Here is a 14,612-nt window from a genome sequence, read left to right on the forward strand (position 1 = left end):
CTATCTTAGAAGATGCATGCTAGAAGTTTACATCCAGCTGTTCTTTCTGTATCCCTGAAAACAATAGGGAAATGCTCTTTTAAGCTAGTTTACTAAATTCATGCCACCATAGTATTGGGCACAAGGATCCCGAGGAAAAAATTCATTATATTATTATATACTACATTTAGAAAAACCAAGTAAACACCTTACAGTAGCAGCAACTAAATATTTTTAAGGACTTTGAAAGGACCATGGTTATGTGGGAATTTACAAAATGCTTACTATGACCGATGATCAGACTGTGGGGGCTGCTTTGCAGATTCTTTTTTTCCTCCAAAGCCCAGTCTAAAATTAGGAGAAAAAATAAGCTTGACATAGTGTCAAAGAGTAAGGAGAAAACTACAACCATGACTGCATTCAAACATGCAGATGTGCACATAGAACAATTATCAGCTTTTCTCAACACAAAGGAAATTATTTCTGTAATGTTTTCCAATTCCGTATGCCAACTTTGCTGAGATTTGGACTAGCTTACGTTATCATTATTTTTGACCTAAACAGCCTGGGAATAGGGAGGAACCCACCAAAGTCTGTTTCATCACCAAGTATCTGAAAGTCAAAAGATGCAATCCAAATTAATTGGTGAGAGGTCTCTGAGATATATACGCTCTCTATCTCAGTAACCTTGTGTTAATCTTGGGACCAGACTTCACAGGTGTGCCCGCTGCTTCTTCCCTCCTCTCTAGATGTGGCTATTGTGGATGTTGTGCTCCCCACTTCTATACAGGGCAAGGGCTCTTGCAGGTGCTCACTCACTTTCTACCTAAGACTTAAACTGGGTAAAATGTTTCAGTTACATTAAGAAAGCCCCATAGTCTTTCACATCAAACTTATCTGAATTTTACGAAATCTGGAAAAATGTTTACAAAAGAGCTCTTCCTATCCACAGCTCACCTTTTTCTGAATTCACCGATTCCATTTGAACCAGAGCAAAAGATGCCAAAATACCAAATCTGACAGAGGTAGATCGTAAGCAAAGCTCAGTGAATCCGTCATCCTTCATTCAGCTGTTAAAAGAGTTTTGTCACTGCACTTGCAAAGGACGTGAATCAATCTTTACCACACACTTGAAGAACAGAACACATTTTTATCCAGCACTGCAGAGAAGGGATTTTGCCATCCTCTGAAAAACTTTTACTGGTTGGGTTTTTTTGGTCTGGATGAAAAAAATAAGCTAAAGTTTAAAACACTGCAGTGAACAAAATTCCTTTCCAGAAAAAATTCAGGTAATTTTTCAAACATTTTGTGTTTTGATCATTTAAAAAAAACCCCTATTTAACAAATAATAGATTGTTTAAAATAATATCCCTGCACTTAGAAAGTATGAGAGTAGAATGTTCTGATTTTTTTCCTGACAAGAACCACTACAATTGAATAGTTTTCAACAGAAACACATCAGTGTATTTTCCAGCTGCTTCAAAAGGGGGACTGATTAATTGCTTAAGGCTGTGGATGCCATACCATTGCCAAAAATTGGGATTCCCTGGCTATTTGTTCAAACGGCTGGAATTCATCTCGTAATTTGTCCACTAGTAATATTTCTGAATGAAGATAGAAATAATGAAAGTCTAGAGGCAAATCTTGTTTTCACTCAGGACAGTCGGATAACTTGTGAATGTTTTATGCAGACACATAAGCATGGGCAAAAGGAACAACCCAAGCCTAACCAAGCTGAAGCACAAGCTTTTTTTCAAGGTATGTCCAAAGCTTTTTTAAGTGATGGTCAGTCTCAATTATAATGTAATTTTTTCATCACACTAACGATAAAGGACCTTAAAAGCGGGTGGCTCTCTTTGTCCAGTATGCTCTCTTCCTGGCCTTGGAAGATGGTAAGTAGCACATTAGTGCAATAAGGAATGTCCACAATTTCTTTTTCAATATGCAGTTATGGAGTAATGCATATTCCTTGGCATGAGTATATGTTATGAACACTATTTAAGGAAAACGTGGTCTTCATAAACCCAGTCTTAGGCATCACAGTATGCAAGTTTATGCATTATTCTTTCCTGATTTTCATCAATATTGGATTTTTTCCATTAGAGAAGTACTTTATCAAGTAAACTCTTTTCTCATTTTCTGTAAAGTGCATCCTTTCACTAACCTGAGTGCCATCATAATTTATACTGTTTTTCATGTAAGATAGAGTACAAAGATCTCCAGGCTTTATTCTTCTGTAAATGTCACCAGTTCCACGTACACGACTGTATCTTGAAACTGGTTTTCCTCTGACCTTATCAAGAACAGCAATTTTCCTGTCTACTCTCGCAACACCTGGGATCTTGCCAAAAGGAATTAGAGCCTAACGTAAAGCTCTGAGAGCAGCATCTGAGTGTGAAAGCAGAAGCAGGCCCATCAGCCTTCAGAAGGCTTGTGTCAAAAGGGAGCTGCCCCTGATGTGGCTGCAGTGGCTCAGCTGAGCGAACGCCTGAGAAGGGCACACCACAGCTGAAGGGCTTTCTTGTGTGAATGCACTGGTTTGGCTTAATAAAGGCTAGGCAAAGGGCAAACAAAGCAGCACTGTAGTGTCTTTCTGGGGAAGAAAGTCTTGGTGCCCACTGGAACTTCAAAGAACGAAGCTGGCTTCAAAGGTCTTGTATTTTGTTTTCAATATAATGCAAACCGTATGGAGTGCCTTGGTCTGATCCTGACAATGGCAGCAGCACTTGCCAGCAGTTCTCTAAGAATATGGGTTGGCAGAGATACAAACAGAGTGTGTGGAGGAGCCTCAAGGAATCTGGCTTCCCTAAACGCTGGGAATGGCAGTATTAGGGAGAAGCAGGCACTGTCTCTACTCTGTCTTTTATTGCTTTTAAGGTACGGTTTATTTGAAATGCGGCTGTGCTGTATTAATGATATTTTGTTCCAGCAGGACAGCTTGGTTGCTAACTGCCACAGCCGTTGCTGCAGAGAGAACAGCATAGCAAGCTTTGGGCACAATTGAGACGAGGTGATACCCAGGGATTGTAGCCAGGGCCCAGACTGAAAACAGAAGGTCTGCATGAACATACCCTGAGAGAATTGCTGGAGGCCAGAGAGGTTTGCTCTAAAGGGGTCAGAAGTACAGTCTGCTTGGTGGCGGTGAAAGTGCTACTACTTGCAAACGTCAGAAGATTTTCATGGATTCTTGACGTTTACTGTGGGATTTAATGCCCTTATGAGGATGGTACGATTGTTTGGAGTTCAAAAACTAAGAGCAGATCTTCCAGGTCTCAACTGGCTGAGAATGAGGGTAGTTGTTGCCCATTTGGTGACTCCTGAGGACAAAGTCATAAATATACCAATATCGAAACAAAATGTTTCCCAGTGGGATGTTATTAAATCTAGGCAGAGTTACCTGCAAAGTCTCAGGTTCTGTCAGTCACACAGGTAAAAGATTTAATTATACCAACTGACTTAATTCCTAAATCAGCAATGATCTCAAGCAAATAAATGTTTTACTGCACTGTTCACAGATCCTGGTGTTTAGAGGGTTACCTGTGTTTGCAAGAACATTTGACTACCCCAGAGAAAAACTCACAAAGGCCTTGTTGTTGAGCAGGGCAAGCTGCATGTAAACCCTCCAAACAGCACCTTGCTCTACCGGGCATTGACTTGCTCTGAAATTCGTAGTATGGGAACACACTCCAACACCTATGTGTGTTTAGTGGAAGGATAATTCTGCTGTTCAATGTGATGTGCTGAAAGAAGAAAAGGGTAGGTACATGTTCATGTTTGTGATGAACTTTGGATCCTCTTCTGATAATGACTTGGTGGAGAGGAGAGGAGAGGAAAGAGAACTATTAGTGATGCTCAGCTTGTTCCCTGGAGTCTGAAAAAAAAAAAATCATCAGTAGTGAAACCTCTTGTGCCATTCTCATTCTTGAGACGTGGTAGAAAGCACTCCACCTTGGGATATTTTGAGAAAAAATATAAAGTAAGATCACTCAAAGGGCAGCATGTGGGGGAACCACAACAACTATGAAACTGAAGTATTGCACTCCATTTAAATGGAGCCACATCTGTACATCTGTCATTTGTAGACTTCATAGCAGCTTTTCTGGATTTACAGGTTCATGCTCCTGCTGCAGGAGGTCCTGCAAAGTCAGTCTCTCCACTAACTGCCTCATTTTAATTAAAAATTTAACTGACCAAACCGTTTTTCCTTCTGCAACTGAATTTTTCCTTCTTTTGCAAGGTCTACGGCTACATGAACCTGGACAACTTTCTTGGGGGGAAATTCTCCGAAGTCACAAGGTAGTGCAAAGCCACTGGCAAAGATCTTCTGGAAAGAAGGACATGTAGAAGGAAGGCAGAGCTATTTCAACTATCAAAGGCAATGCATTGAGAAAACAGTTGGACAGTGCCTCCCCCATTATTTCTCAAATCCACTATCTCACTTCTTTTCAGATAAGTGCACCTGCACTCGTTTCTCATAAACTTATCTTTTTTAAAAAAACAGAGGCCATCTATATTTACACCAGAATGTAGAATAATAAATTGCTTAGTCTGTTGCTAATCATGGAAAAATGATGAAGGGAAGCTGAAATTTCTTATTCCAAGAGAGAAATTTACTTAAGCATAAAAAGTGCAACACTAGATCTTACATGTAAAATTTCTTGTAAGTTTATGCTTTTGGCTAATTGTTCCTATTAGGAGAACATAATGTCAAGAACGTCCAAAACAAAAGACCTTCTTTTAAAATACACGGTCAAAGGATTTCAGGTGTCAGAAAAGTTAATTTAAATGCTTTCTTTGAAAACAATTAATTTGCACCATGAACATTTCTTCTCACTCAGTCCAGGTATTTTTCCCTATGTCAGATATGCATAACTTTCCCTGGTGGATGTTCTAGCTCTCTCTGTCTCATTTGGTATTTTACCAGATTGGATTGTAAATCTTTTGATCTAACACTATTATTTTCTTTAGTTAAAATAGTATATGCTACGTAATGAGTTATATTTCACCAATAATAAGTGGTAATCATTCAGATGTCTTTTAGAAAATGCTCAGTCTAATATATTTCAATCTGCATTTTTATACCCTCTCCTGCTTTCAATTTGGTCTATTATTTTATTATTCTGTGAGTCTACTTTCACACCCTCCAAAACTGATGCTGCTCTTCCTGGACATAACAGTGTAGGTCAGGCGGCATGAAAGCTATCAAAAATTTGCTGCCTGATTAGGGTTTTATTGTTGTTGAAAAATAAATATTGACTATCTCCATCCTTTCCTTCACTTTATTTGCATCCTTCTCCCTGTCTGCTATTTTTTCTTCTCTAAGGCTTCAAACTGAGACTACGCTCTCTAACATTTTCTAGTTCCTTGGAGGTCATTAGCAAACAGCTTCAGAGGAGCTAGACAGCATGTTTGCTCTTTCATGTTGTTATATTTCAGTTTTTGATGGGATAGAATCTATTAAGATCTTCTCCTGTACTCTTCTTTTCACATAAGCTCTTTGTTCCTTATGATCTATGGAAAAAAAAGTACACGCATACTGTCTCTTGCTTTCACAGCTGAAAAACAGCAGAGCCACAATTTCAAAGGTAAAGAACATGCTACTGTATGTAGCCTGGACATTTTGCTAAGGTACATAGAAAACAAGGAGGTGACTGGTGACAGCCAACATGGCTTCACTAAGGGCAAATCGTGCCTAACAAATTTGGTGGCCTTCTATGATAGGGTTACAGTGTTGGTGGATAAAGGAAGAGCAACTGATATCATCTACTTGGACTTGTGCAAGGCATTTGATACTGTCTCACATGACATCCTTGTCCCTAAATTGGAGAGACGTGGATTTGATGGACCACTCAGTGGATAAGGAATTGGCTGGATGGTCCCACTCAAAGAGTTGCAGTCAGTGACTGGATGTCCAAGTGGCAAGCAGTGACGAGTGGCATTCCTCAGGGGCTGGTACTGGGACTAGTGCTGTTTAACATCTTTGTTGGTGACATGGATGGTGGGATTGAGTGTGCTCTCAGCAAGTTTGCCAACAACACCAAGCTGTGTGGAACGGCTGACACGTTGGAGGGAAGGGACGCCATCCAGAGGGACTTCCACAGACTTGAGAAGTGGGCCTGTGAGAACATCATGAAGTTCAGCAAGGCCAAGTGCAAGGTCCTGCATGTGGGTTGGGGCAATCCCAAGAACAAATACAGACTGGGTGGGGAACAGATTGAGAGCAACCCCGAGGAGAAGGATTTGGGGGTGTTGATGAATGAGAAGCTGGACGTGAGCCAGCCATGCGTGCTTGCAGCCCAGAAAGCCAACCACATCCTGGGCTGCATCAAAAGCAGCTTGGCCAGCAGGTCAAGGGAGGTGATTCTGCCCCTCTGCTCTGCTCTGGTGAGACTCCACCTGGAGTACTGTGTCCAGCTCTGGAGTCCCCAACATAAGAAGGACATGGAGCTGTTGGAGCGAGTCCAGAGGAGGGCCACAAAGATGATCAGAGGGCTGGAGAACCTCTCCTGTGAAGACAGGCTGAGAGAGTTGGGGTTGTTCAGCCTGGAGAAGAGAAGGCTCTGGGGGGACCTTATAGCAGCCTTCCAGTACTTAAAGGGGGTCTACAGCAAAGATGGGGAGGGACTCTTTATCAGGGAGTGTAATGATAGGATGAGGGTTAATGGTTTTAAACTGAAAGAGGGGAGATTTAGATTAGATGTTAGGAAGAAATTCTTTACTGTGAGGGTGGTGAGACACTGGAACAGGTTGCCCAGCAAAGCTGTGGAGGCCCCATCTCTGGAGGTGTTCATGGCCAGGCTGGATGGGGCTTTGAGCAGCCTGGTCTAGTGGGAGGTGTCCCTGCCCATGGCAGGGGGGTTGGAACTAGATGATCTTTAAGGCCCCTTCTGACTCTAACCATTCTACGATTCTATGATATTGGCAGATGTCTTTACATCACTGATGCACGCACCCAGACTAGATTCAAATATGTGATCAGATGCAAGTAAATTATAAACTGTGTGTATAATAAAATACATGCAAAAATACAGGTGCAATCATAATGCATAAAGCCTTGAAAATCTGCCCCACTGTGCATTTTTATAGTTTACTTTCCAAAGTCACCATGTTCTTATTAGAAGCTTACTTTAGACCCTGCCAAATTCTAGTGACTTTTCATGAGACCCTTTAAGGCTGCCAACTCCTCCAGCTAGCCCTCTGGAATACAAAACCATCTAAATCTTATAGGTCCTACCCAGAATGAGATCTGGAACTATTAAAATCAACTGCTACCAACACATTTTCTTCACAGAGAACGGTATTCCACTGAGGGGTTTTCATGTTCGGAATGATAAGCAGGGAAAGTCTTGATAAGGTCAGGAAATAGAAAAATAAACAGTTAAAATACTGGTTTAAGAGACTACTAACAAGTGAACGGTGTTGTTCAGAGATACCTATTTCTTGTGGAGGAGCCAACCAAAACCCAAAAGATCAAGAGGAGGAGGAGGCACCAGAAAAGAACTCTTACAGATTTTGCAGAAAAGAGGTCATTTGTGAAAAAAGGAGGAACTTACAAAAGCAGAGAGGGAAAAAAAAAAAATTTCATTTACTTGTTCAATAGTGTTAGCAGAATTTGCATATGCATCCCTGTTTCAGAGGCTTTGAAATTTTGTTTTTCTCCAGCTGTTTTTCATATCATTTTGGCATGTTTTCTCATCGCACACAGCCGGTTAGCTCTCAGACATTCTCGCTAACAGACTGCTGGCATTTTTCAGCTGCTCTCAGGCCTTCGCTTTTAAATCTCCCAGCTGCCTCTCTTACCCCTCATATCATGACTGGCCTACCCATCTTGTGTATTTTTTTAAATCGTTTCCAGCTGCCACATTTGGTGCTCTAGATACTTTCCATTCTCTCCCCCAGAATACGGTATTTTGGACTGTTTCTGTGGGATGATGGGATGACAGCAGATTTCCAAAGCCTCTTTCTGCCCTAATAGGAATCTAATCCAGGTCCTTTCAAGTTTTTCATGCACCAAACTGAAAATTTCGTTTGGCTATTGGCAAATGCTGGGAAGCTGAGAGGAGGAGGAGAGCATGGTGTGAAATCACCAAGGTGGTAGAAATACAATAATCCATGATCAGATAATCAAATCTCATCTCTTGCTGTTTCACAGATCTCATGTATCTTCTTCTCTGTTCTCTTAAGTATGGCCTAGTCTCCCACATTGTGTGCAAAACTTCTGAAATTTAGAATTTTCAGCTAATTTCAGCTTACAATTTGGAATCACTAGCCCAACAGTGCCCCTGATCCTTACCCTACTCTTGCAGACTGCAGCCTCTGGAACTGACATGGAAAAGGCTCTATGTATTTTTAAGAAACATACTTTGGTGTATGTCAATCCTTTAACTTTCTTGGTCAAGAAATAAAAACTTTATACACAGATTCCTCTTAAATGTGTAAGCGACAGTTTAGACACACACCTGGTGGTTATTCTCATGCATTCTTTTGCACTTTAAGAAGCAGGTAATGCTTTCATGTTATGTTGGCTTTGTAAAATTTTGCCCCAAACCTGTATGGTTATAGGAAAATATAATTGCCATCTAATTAAATGTACTCAAAATTAAATTTTAAAGCTATTGGCCTTCCTTTTTCCATATTTTGGCAAAAGTAAAATGAAATCTGGCCATGTGAAGCACTTAAAAGTTATGGAATCCTAACTGGGTTTTCTATAGACTGCCTTCTAACAACGTCACTTGAATAAACATGCTTGAAGGTTCAAAAAAGAATAATAATTTAAAAAAAAAACACACCAAAGATCTTATCTGCATATCATCTAAGTTTATGTCTGATTTCCCGAGGGCTGTTTCTTTTTATTCAAGATATTTTCTTATCCAGATTAGAAGCTTAGATTTACCCACTGGAGAGGCCTGGGCGAAGAATCTTCTCTGCAACAGGTGCCCACTGTCCACAGATGAGCCATGACAAAACATGTTGGCATCTGGCACTTGCTTTGAAATAGGTCATGAACTCAGAGAATCCATTTATAAATGTCGCGCCAGGCTGCAGAATGGGGCACATGTTTGGAAGTGCCTGAGAAAGGAACCCTCCTCTACCACTGTGGAGGAAGGCTCCTCTGCTCATCCTCTTCCCTTTTCCTCTCTGAAACTCCTGGTGCTGGGAGAGGCAAAAGGACTTCTGGATCGGCCTGCTCATTCTAAAATTGTTATAAGGAGAAAGGAATTGTATCCTGAGGCTTTGAAAAAGACCAAGAGCAGTTTGCAATTTGAGTTTAAGAGCTGATTTGGTCACTACAGTGGTCAGGAGAGAAGCGAGCATAGAATTTTCAGGATAAAGTACAGGAGAGGCTGTAAAAGAGGTTTCAAACAGAATCACAGATATTTTCATACTGACTGCAAACAGTTTCCCTCTCAAAGGGTCTAGTGGCCTTCTCCACAGCACTGTGAAATCATTGAAAACTCTCCAGATGATACCTTCAGCGAACTTTGGGTCGGGTCTTGTGTTCTTGTCTTCAGATTAGATGGTTTTAATAAAGTGCATTAACAGATGTTTTCAAACACTCCTGAAGTCAGGACAGCTACGGGATCTTTGCAACATGTGAGATTGTTACCAGACCTGAGAACTAAAGTCCTAGGTTCCTCCCCAGTTTGGTTTCTGGTGCTTGCAAAAAGCTTCTCTGATATAAAAAGAGAAAGAATTTGCAAGTCAGCTCATGAAATAAAGGAGAATGAAATTCCACAATTAACTAGGCCATCATCTAGCACACGCAGTTCTCCATACCTGCCAAGTACTATCAATACTCTAAAAAGAACCCTATTAATAAGAAATGTTGTTATTTGGAATAGACTAAGCTGGGGTTGCCTAGTTCCAAAGAAACCAAATATGCTGACCGTGACACAGCACTCTGAACTTTCCACATGAGATCACCAGATATCTTTAACAGTGAGAAATGAGAATAGGATTATACATTCAGTATATGAAATACAGAATCACTTTCTATATCTAGGGTTGCATCAAGCTAAATGGCACAAATGGGTTCAAGTACTTTTCCTCTTTAAAAAAAAAAAAAAAAAAGACAATAGAATATATGTCCTCCCCTTCCTGCAATGAATTAGACAAGCACTGTCTGATGATGCTAAACACTTTAATTCTGTATCTTGCATTTTACCCTCACTGAATACTGTAGTCTGGTGCAAAGCAGAACTTGTTTCTAATAGAGAAAATTGAAAGTCATTTCCATAGGCCTAACTTCACTCTAGGAAAAATTAATCTCCCCAATCTTGTTCTGTGGTCAAGAGACGTGTGGATCCTCTGAATTACTGTCAGAAGGAGCCCCTTTCTGCTGCTTGTAAAAGGACGCAAGGGCAACGAGCTCACCTAAGGTAAAGCTTGCTTCTGTAGATTCTTCACCCAGTTTTATTTTCTTCTGTGTAAAATGTTTTCTGCTGATTTTTTGTTTTTCAAATATAAATATAAGGCAGGGATTGCCTAACTTTGCCTCTCTGATTAAAACTGAACTAAATCCTGAAGATAGCTCATAGGGACGATCATAAAAGCAATATATCAACACAATAAATTATGCATGTATTGTATAAACAGCAATGATACTCTGCTAACTCACAGAACAATCACTATCAGTCTGAAAGATACAACCTTAATATGATATCAAATACTGCCACTAAGGAATAATAGTGAGCATAGCCTGTGTTTAGACAGACCATTTAAAACCATTGGAGGAAAATGTTCACAATATACTTGAACTATTTTCCATTTCACAAAAATCAAGATGATGTTATGGAAATTTGTATTTGAAATTATCAAACCCTCTATTGTAAAAAGTGGCATGTCCAGTAAATAGTTCATTAAAGAAGAAAAAACTGTCTAAGAAGAAATGAAAATTGGAAGGAACATATTCCAGCCCATTTTTCATTGTTTGAAACCAAGTTTTCTCTGGGAAAAAACATTGTACCAAAATTCCATAAGTACATAGTCAATTTAAATGTTCTTTTATGGGGGTGAATGGAGGTGAACAAGAACCTGTAAGTGTTTGGACTATATTTTTGTTTTGGTTAATTTTCAAGTCTCATCTTCCAATAAATCCAGTGTCAGCATCTAGTTAACAGAGCTGACGCAGCCTGGATGCTGTACAACGTTTATAGTACATGTGATACATATTTCCATGTAGCTTTTGCAAATGAACATTTGTAACTCTCTAAAAGCCAGAGACTGTAAGTCAAGAACAGATGTCACAGACTCAAATCCCTGTCATCGATCACTAAGGTATGAAAGAATGGGAAGAATTACCCAAATATAGTAAACAATTTCACATAATTGCATATTGAATTTTATCTCGCATATGCTATGGAATACCAAATACGTATTTAACACACTTATTTTATTGAAAACATGTAACCAATATGCAAAAAACATGTATTTTTTGCATATCGGTTATCTTATTTTAACCAATAAATTCTTTTAGTGTTGAGACAAAGTTGCCGGTTTTCACTTCCACATGCGTAGATGAACACAGTTGTCTAAAAGTCTTTTCTAGGCAGCCTTTTCCTCAACCTTTCTATGGTGTTTTGTTGCCCAGTACATCAGTTCTGTTTGATCACTTTTGCTCACTGCGGTGTGAATGTACGTGCATGCTTCTGCGTGTGGATCGAGCGCCAGACAACGCGTGGAATGTAAAAGGTGTGTTTGCCAGGTAACTAACACAGGTGTGGTAGCGCAAAGCTGCAAACCCAAACGCCTCAGATGACTGTGCGCAGGAGTGGAGTTTCAAACAAACTCGGTATCAGTGGGCAAGGTTTTATCCTTGTGCACCTTCAGCTGAGTTTGTCTTGTGACATTCTGTTGTGGCGGTTCTCTGAAAAAAAAAAACCTGCTAGAAAAATACAGACATTTTTTCACATTAAAAATAGAGGGGCAGATTATACAAGTTCTTTCAAAACACTTGAGCTGGAATTACTGTGGTTTTAATGGCCATTTTTACCAGGCCAAGACAGTGGATCAATACAGAATGTCTATTTGTTAAACATCTTCCTTTCATACAACAGAAGACAGCAGCCTTTTTATGAATGAGTAGTCATAGCAAATCCACAATTTTGAAAGACAGGGTATTTAAGAAGTTGTGAAAAGGTGTCAAAGTTGTGGCATATGAGCAAAATGTCTTCTAGAAAGTTTTGGTTCTTCATAAAGCTCCACCAGAATTTCGCAGCTGATCAGGGATCATGCTGTAAAATCCAACATTCCCTCAATTACCGAAACACAGCAATTGTGTAAATTTGAGCATCGTGTTATGCATCGCCACTAGTCTCCCTCCTCTTTTTCGGACAGCACCACGAGTGTCCTGTCAGCACATACAACCCATAGAAACAACCAAATGTTTGCTGCTACAACACATGCACGGAGCTGGTAACGGCCAATCCCATTTCATCCTGCACACCACCAGCCAAAACAGCCAGTGGTGCTGCCAGACTCAAAATATCTCACTATGCCCTTCTGATACTACCAAAGGACAGGAGTCCCACAAATTCAGCTCTGTCACCCTTTTGAAACAGATAGAACTTAATGGGAAAAGTATCATAAAGCAACTGAAGAACCAGATGTAGCATAAAACTCAATTTGAGTCAGTTGAGGCAACTGAATCATAAAACAACTAAACAGGCAACTGACGTATATTCTCCTGCTTTTTTTTGCCATGGACAAGAACAATCTATCTTTGTTCATTACATATATAGTTACTGATTTGCAGGTTTGGTGACAAGTTATTCTTTAGAGCACGTAACAAACTGTAGGTGAATAGATTTGTGCTAAGCTGCAACACTGCAGAGCTATCCTATCCAGAACGCAGAACCCGCAGCAGTGACAGGTATGACTGGGACTCTCAAGTGCAATTTATTCTTACAAAGCCATTGAGCTTTTGATCCACAGCATTTGGTCCGTGACTCACATAGGAATTTGAGATATTCATACTTCACTCTGCTGTAAGCACCTTGGTTGAGGCTTCCTATGTGGTTAATGAAAAATTAAGAGTAACATCTTTGACTCGGATCGGCCCATGACTCACCAATCCCTGTCAGTGCAACCTCAGAGCTCCCACTTTCCAATGTTCTATCTGTGTCCAGCGTCTGAATTCCAAGTCTATTAGGGAGTCTGTGAGGGCATGACTGGACAATGACCTGACAATATTCAATATAGAAGCCACTGTTGATTGGCATATATTTTTGCTACAGTAGTCACGTAATAAAGTTTTAAGTCATTAGCAGCATACACATTCCTACTTTCAGATTATATTTCAGTGAAATAACTGCACGAACTCCAGGTCAGACGTGCAGTGGCTATAAATCAGTAGATCCCTGCAGCTTTCAGTATAGTTCTGGAGATGTAGAAGAAATGAGAATCTGACCTGAAACATTCAGTAAGTAAAAATAACTGTTACAGGTAAGACTCTACTTCTAAAACATTAACAGAAAAATTCACAAAATTGTCTCCAAAGATACACTAGCTGATTAATATTACCCAAAAACACAGTTCTTGCCCTAAACAGGTACCCTAATCTAAGATGCAAATGAACAGAGATAAAGGAAAGTAGGAGAAAATATGATACCAGAGAGGTTTAATACAATGAAATCTTCAGCTTCTGTAGTCTTTTCAGTATTAATGTCTATTTGTCTCACAAAGAGAAGTTTGAAGGAAGAGGATGGGAAGAGCACATATTTGCTCTGGCCCAAATTTAATCTTCAGTTAAAACTACAAAGCCCCAAGCCACTGACAAAGCAAAACTGCCACCCCAAGCCACTCCCGACTGTCAAAACATTTCTATGACCGTGTTTAAAATAACTGGTAAAGGCTTGTCCAGATTTTGTACCCCAAAAATGCTCCCCTAAAACAAAGGAAATAAAGCCCTATGCTTAAAAGCTCTTTGGCATAGGAAATAATGAGGTGGCAGTAACAAGGTTATTTTTTGATCCTAAGCTAACTCAAACCGTTGGAAGATCATTCCCTGATGTACCAAATAAGTTGTCCCTCTCAACTTTGGGAGAATAAAAGAAGAAAAAGCATGAAAATGGGAGAGAAAGATTTGCACAGAACCAAATCCTATGAATGAACCTAGGAAATCTGCATTAAAATTGTAAATATTTGGAGACAATGTAGAAGGAGCCACAGGATGCTAAGCTTACTTCCATTGTACTGAAATCACTCTCACTTAGTATGAAACTCCATTCAACACACAAATGGTGCCTGAAACAACAAAAAGCAGTAGCTTGTCCAAGTTTCCTAACAGATCTGCGGATAAGACCACAAAGCTTTAGTCTAGAGGGAAAAGCAGTTGACTTGGCAAGTCTGTCTGTGGCATGCTGACCTTTTATTTCAGAAAAGGTCACCACGGAGTCAGGTTCCTGAACTTCCCAGGGATTCTGCAGCTCTAAAGCTAGGGATCTTTCAGACTGAAGCATCATGATAGCCTAAAGCAACATGAATTAAGAAGACTTTTTTTTTTTCCTTCCCACAAAACCTTTTCAGAAGCATAGGAGCAATCGGGGGGGTACCAATCCAGCGCTTGGTGATCAGCAACTGTGACCATTGCTGAAAGCCTCAGCAAGATCACATAAAAACAGCTGCACATAAGT

Source organism: Chroicocephalus ridibundus, chromosome 2 (assembly GCF_963924245.1).
Source record: "Chroicocephalus ridibundus chromosome 2, bChrRid1.1, whole genome shotgun sequence".
Classification (NCBI taxonomy): Eukaryota; Metazoa; Chordata; class Aves; order Charadriiformes; family Laridae; genus Chroicocephalus; species Chroicocephalus ridibundus.